This window comes from Micromys minutus, assembly GCF_963924665.1.
Source record: "Micromys minutus genome assembly, chromosome: 6".
Classification (NCBI taxonomy): domain Eukaryota; kingdom Metazoa; phylum Chordata; class Mammalia; order Rodentia; family Muridae; genus Micromys; species Micromys minutus.
Window position 1 is genome coordinate 28,997,579 of NC_137975.1, and position 6,521 is coordinate 29,004,099.

Below are 6,521 nucleotides of genomic sequence, written 5' to 3' on the forward strand. Positions count from 1 at the left end.
TCAGTTGGCTTGGCTTATAGACAACAGCCACAGAGTCCTTGGGAATTGATGTGTCTTCAGATGGTCTCCAGTCAGTGATAAGGTCTCCAGCTCTGTCAGCAGAGCAGAGGTATGGAGTTCAGCAAAGAAGACAGACAAGTCCAGTGAAGATCCCTGGAATAAAGAACTGCCCTCTTCATAAGGTCAAGAGGAAACTCTAGAATGTGAAAACTATGTAGGCATCTGTACAATTAACTTATTGATAGAAGGTAGTAAAAACAAATTTGAAGGCTTTTTTATGACGGGAGAGCAAATCACCTATGAGAGTTAAAAATTCAGCAAAGTAGATCTAAGAAAATGAAGTGAGTTTAGAAATTCAATACAAAAGGGGATAGAAGTCTACCCTCCTTTCAAAACATGAACATGCAGGACAATAGGAAAGAGAGGCAGAAAAGGAGATAGGAGGAAAGGAGGCAGTTGCTACAGAAAAAAAAAAAAAAAAACCTGACAAATAACTAAATTAGAAAAAATGTAGAGTTCCCAAAGGTTAAGGCCTGGTGAGAAGGAGATCTCAGCAGCCAGGGAGCAGAGAGATCTCTGCTGAGTGAGCACAGAAAGCTCCCCCCAGACCTGCCTGATCCAGGGACCAGGAACCCAGCATTGGGACCTCTGTTCCCACCCAGCGGCTTTGGGGCTCAAAACAGGGCTTGGCCCATCTGCCACCTGGACCAGCAGTTCCCAAAGGTTAAAGCCTGGTGAGAAGGAGAAGCAAGAAGCCAGGGGGGAGAAAGATCTCTGCCCAGTGTGCATGGAAAACACTCCTCTGCCCTGCCTGACCCAGGGACCAGGAACCCAGCATTGGGACCACTGTTTCCACCCAGCAGCTTTGGGGTGCAGAACAGGACTCGGATCATCTGCCACCTGGACCAGTGGAGATCCAAGGACACAGACCAGGTACAAGGAAAGGCATGAACATATTACTGACAACAAGATGGCAAGAGGAAAGTGAAAGAGCATATCCCAAGAAAACCAAGACAACCTGGCAACACCAGTACACCGATCTCCCATCACAGCAAACATTGGAATGCCAAACACTCCAGAAAAAGAAGACGCAGACATAAAATCATACCTGAAGACAATGATAGAGATCCTTAAACAAGAATGGGAAGAAAAGCAAAAAGAATCAGAAGCTTTTAAAGAGGAAACAAGAAAAACACTCAAAGAACTAAAAGAACTAGAGGAAAACGGAACCAAAGAGAGGAAGGAATGAAAGAAGAAACTTAAAACGGAAATTGGCACAATAAAGAAAACACTAAAAGAGATAATCCTAGAGGTAGAACACCTAAAAAAGAAATTAGGAGTCACAGAAGCAAGCATTTCCAACAGACTACAAGATATGGAAGTGAGAATCTCGGGGGCAGAAGACAACATGGTAAACATAGACAAAACAGCCAGAGAAGATGCAAAACCCAAAAAGCTCCTAAGCCAAAATGTCCAGGAGATCCAGGACACAATGAGAAGACCAAACCTAAGGATAATAGTAATAGCAGAGGGAGAAGAATATCAACTAAGAGGCACAGTAAATATCTTCAACAAAATTGTAGAAGAAAACTTCCCTACCCTTAAGAATGAGATGATCACAAGCATAAAAGAAACCTTCAGAACTCCAAATAGGTTGGACCTGAAAAGAAATTCATCTCGATATATAATAGTCAAAACACCAAGTGCCCAAAGCAAAGAAAGAATACTAAAAGCAGTAAGGGAAAAAGGTCAGGTAACATGTAAAGGCAGAGCAATCAGACTCACACCCGATTTCTCAACAGAGACTATGAAAGCTAGAAGAGCCTGGACAGACATCATGCAGACCCTAAGAGAGCACAAGTGCTAGCCCAAGCTGCTATACCAGCAAAACTATCAAACACCATAGATAGAGAGATGAAGATATTTCAAGACAAATCTAAATTTACACAATATCTGAACACAAACATAGCACTACAACGAATTATAGGTGGAAAACCCAATACAATGAGAAGAACTACATCCTAGTAAAAACAAAAAAACTCCTAAACAAGAAAACCAAAAGGAGAAAGAGACACAGACACAACTCAATCAACAAAAGCAATAATAGCAGGAAACAGCAACCACTATTCCTTGATATCTATTAACATGAATGGACTCAACTCCCCAATAAAAAGACATAGGCTATCAGACTGGATACATAAACAAAATCCAGCCTTTTGCTGCATACAGGAAACTCATCTCAGAGACAAAGAGAGACACTATCTCAGAGTAAAAGGGTGGGAAAAAAACTTCCAAGCAAACAGCCCCAAGAAGCAAGCTGGAGTGGCAATTCTAATATCGAATAAAGTAAATTTCCAACCAAAAGTTATCAAAAAAGATAAGGAAGAACACTTCTTACTCATTACCGGGGAAATCTGTCAGGAGGAACTCTCAATCCTTAACATATATGCTCCAAATACAAAAGCACCCACATTCATAAAAGGAACCCTACTAAAGCACAGAAAATACATTTCACCCCACACAATAATAGTGGGAGACTTTAATACCCACCCTCTCCAATGGACAGATCATGGAAACAGAAACTAAACAAGGACACTGAAAAACTAGCAGAGACTATGAACCAACTGGAATTAATAGCTATCTACAGAACATATCATCCTAAAGTAAAAGAATACACCTTCTTCTCAGCACCCCATGGCACCTTCAAGAAAATTGACTACATAATTGGACACAGAACGAGCCTCAATCGATATAAGAAGATTGAAATACTCCCATGCATACTCTCAGATCACCATGGTCTAACAACAACAAAGAAAACAAAAAGCCCACATATACATGGAAACTAAACAGTGCTCTATTAAACGATAGCAGGGTCAAAGAAGAAATAAAGAAAGAAATTAAGAATTTTCTAGAATTCAATGAAAACAATAACACAGCATACCCAAAGCTATGGGATACAATGAAAGCAGTACTGAGAGGAAAACTCATAGCCCTGAGTGCTTCCAAAAAAAAAAAAAAAAAAAAAAAAAAAAAAAAAAAAAAAAACTGGAGAGAGCATACATCAGCAACTTGACAGCACAACTAAAAGCTCTAGAACAAAAGGAAGCAGATACACCCAAGAGGAGTAGATTGCAAGAAATAATCAAAATTAGGGCAGAAATAGACCAAATAGAAACAAAAAGAACCAATGAAAAAATCAACAATACCAAGAGCTGGTTCTTTGAGAAAATCAACAAGATTGATAAACCCCTAGCCAGACTAACTAGAGGGCAAAGAGAGAGTATACAAATTAACAAAATCAGAAAGGAAAGTGGAGACATAACAACTGAAACTGAGGAAATTCAAGAAATCATAAGATCCTACTACAAAAGCCTATATTCCACAAAGTTAGAAAATCTGGAGGAAATGGATGAATTCCTAGACAGATACAAGATCCTAAAGTTAAACAAGGACCAAGTAAACCATTAAATAATGCCATAACACCTAAATAAATAGAAGAAGTCATCAAAAGCCTCCCAACCAAAAAAAGCCCAGGCCCAGACAGGTTTCAGTGCAGAATTTTATCAAACATTTATTAGGGATATAACACCAATACTCTCCAAACTATTCCAAAAGATAGAATCAGATGGAATACTACCTAACTCATTTTTTGAGGCTACAATAACCATTGTTCCTAAACCACACAAAGACCCTACGAGGAAAAAGACCTTCAGACCAAACTCACTTATGAACATTGATGCAAATATACTCATCAAAATACTTGCAAACTGAATCCAAAAACACTTCAAAACGATCATTCACCCTGACCAAGTAGACTTAATCCCTGAGATGCAGGGATGGTTTAATATAAGGAAATCCATCAATGTAATCCACCATATAAACAAACTCAAAGAACAAAATCACATGGTCATCTCATTAGATTTTGAGAAAGCATTTGACAAAATTCAACACCCCTTCATGTTAAAAGTCCTGGAAAGAACAGGAATCCAAGGTCCATACCCAAATATAATAAAAGCAATATACAGCAAACCAACAGCCAACATCAAACTGAACGGTGGGAAACTTGAAGCAATCCCACTAAAATCAGGACCTCAACAAGGCTGCCCACTCTCCCTCTACCTATTCAACATAGTACTGGAAGTCCTGGCTGGAGCAATTAGACAGAAAAAGTAGATCAAGGGGATACAAATCAGAAAGGAAGAAGTAAAAACATCACTCTTTGCAGATGACATGATAGTGTACTTGTGTGACCCCAAAAATTCCACCAGAGAACTCCTACAGCTGATAAACAAGTTCAGCAAAGTGGCTGGATACAAAATTAACTCAAACAAATCATTAGCCTTCCTATATTCAAAGGACAAACATGTGGAGAAAGAAATTAGGGAAAAGATACCCTTCACAATAGTCACAAAAACTATTAAATACCTTGGTGTGACTGTAACTAAGCAAGTGTAGGACCTGTATGACAAGAACTTCAAACCTCTAAAGAAGGAAATTGAGGAAGATCTCAGAAAATGGAAAGATCTCCCATGCTCATTAATTGGAAAAATCAACATTTTTAAAATGGCCATCCTACCAAAAGCAATCTACAGATTCAATGCAATCCCCATCAAAATTCCAACCCAGGTCTTCATTGAGTTGGAAAGATCAATGTGCAATTTCATCTAGAATAACAAAAGACCTAGAATAGTGAAATCCATCCAAAACAACAAGAAAACATCTGCAGGAATCATTATCTCTGACCTCAAGCTATATTACAAGGCAATTTTCCTGAAAACTGCATGCTACTGGTACAGAAATAGGCACGTGGATCAATGAAATAGAATAGAATTTCCAGAAATGAGCCTTCACATATATCAGGTCACCTGATTTTTGACAAAGGAGCTGTAAACATTCAATGGAAAAAGGACAGCCTATTCAACAAATGGTGCTTGTCCAACTGGCACTCAGCATGCAAAAGAATGATAATAGACCCTTTCTTATCTCCTTGTACAAAGCTCAAGTGTAAGTGGATCTAAGATCTCCACATTAAACCAGTTACACTGAAACTATTAGATGAGAAAGTAGGGAAAACCTTAGAACATATAGGCACAGGAGAAAATTTTCTGAATAAAACACCAATGGCTCAAGCTCTAAGGTCAAAGATTAACAAATAGGACTTAATGAGATTGCAAAGTTTTTTTAAGGCTAAGGACATTGTCAAGAAAACAAAACGGCAGCCAACAGAATGGGAAAAGATCTTTACCAACTTCACATCAGATAGAGGCCTAATATGCAAGGTGTACAAAGAACACAAAAAGCTAGACACCAGAGAATCAAACAACCCTATTAAAAATGGGGTACAGAGCTAAACAAAACGTTCTTAATTGAGGAATATCTAATGGCTGATAAACATCTAAGGAAGTGCTGGACATCCTTAGCCATCAGGGAAATGCAAATCAAAACAACCCTGAGATTTCACCTCACAACAGTCAGATTGGCCAAGATCCAAAACTCAGATGACAGCAAATGCTGGCAAGGTGATGGAGAAAGAAGAACACTTCTCCACTGTTGGTGAGGTTATAAACTGATACAACCACTCTGGAAATCAGTCTGGTAATTCCTCAGAAAATTGGACATAGTACTACCTGAAGATCCAGCTATTCCACTTCTGGGCATATACCCCAGAGACACTTTAATATACAACAAAGATACATGCACCACAATGTTCATAGCAGCTCTATTTATAATAGCCAGAAGCTGGAAAGAACCCAGATGTCCTTCAGTAGATGAATGGATACAAAAATTGTGGTACATTTACACAATGAAGTACTACTCAGCCACCAGAAACAATGACTTAACCAAATTCTTAAGAAAATGGCTGCATCTAGAGAATATCATCCTGAGTGAGATAACCCAGTCACAAAAGAACAGACATAATATGCAGTCACTGATAGTGGGATGCTAACCCCAGAGGCTCAGACTGCCCCAGAAACAACTCACAGTCTGTATGAAGTTCAAGAAAAAAAGAAAAGAAACAAAACAAAACAAAAAAAAAGTCATGCTCAATCCTTACACACCAAGAAAAAGGTGACTAGTTATGGGTTCCATCCTGTTTTACATGTACTTTTTGCTCATTGTATCTAGTAAGACCTTAAAGCAGAATATCAAACCTTAAAAAAAAGAAAAAAAAAAAAAAAAAAAGCCAAGCACTGACACAATTGTATTTGTGTATATTTATGCAAAAATGTTTAAAATTTTTTTCTTTTATCTTTGTTTTTTAAAATAAAGTTTAAAAAAATGCCTATATCAATTAATTCCTTAGAGTGGAAATGTGATAATAAATGCTATAAAGTATTTTATAAAATAAATAAATAAATAAAACTTTCATATTATAAAAAAAAGGAGGTAGGAAAAGAACAAAAAATAAGAAAAATGTAAAACTCCACTGCATCACGTGGTGTTGTGAAATACTCAAAACTGATGATGAAGCAGAGGAGCTGCAAGGTCTGCCAGTGGAGAGGTCAGAAAGCAAGCATCAT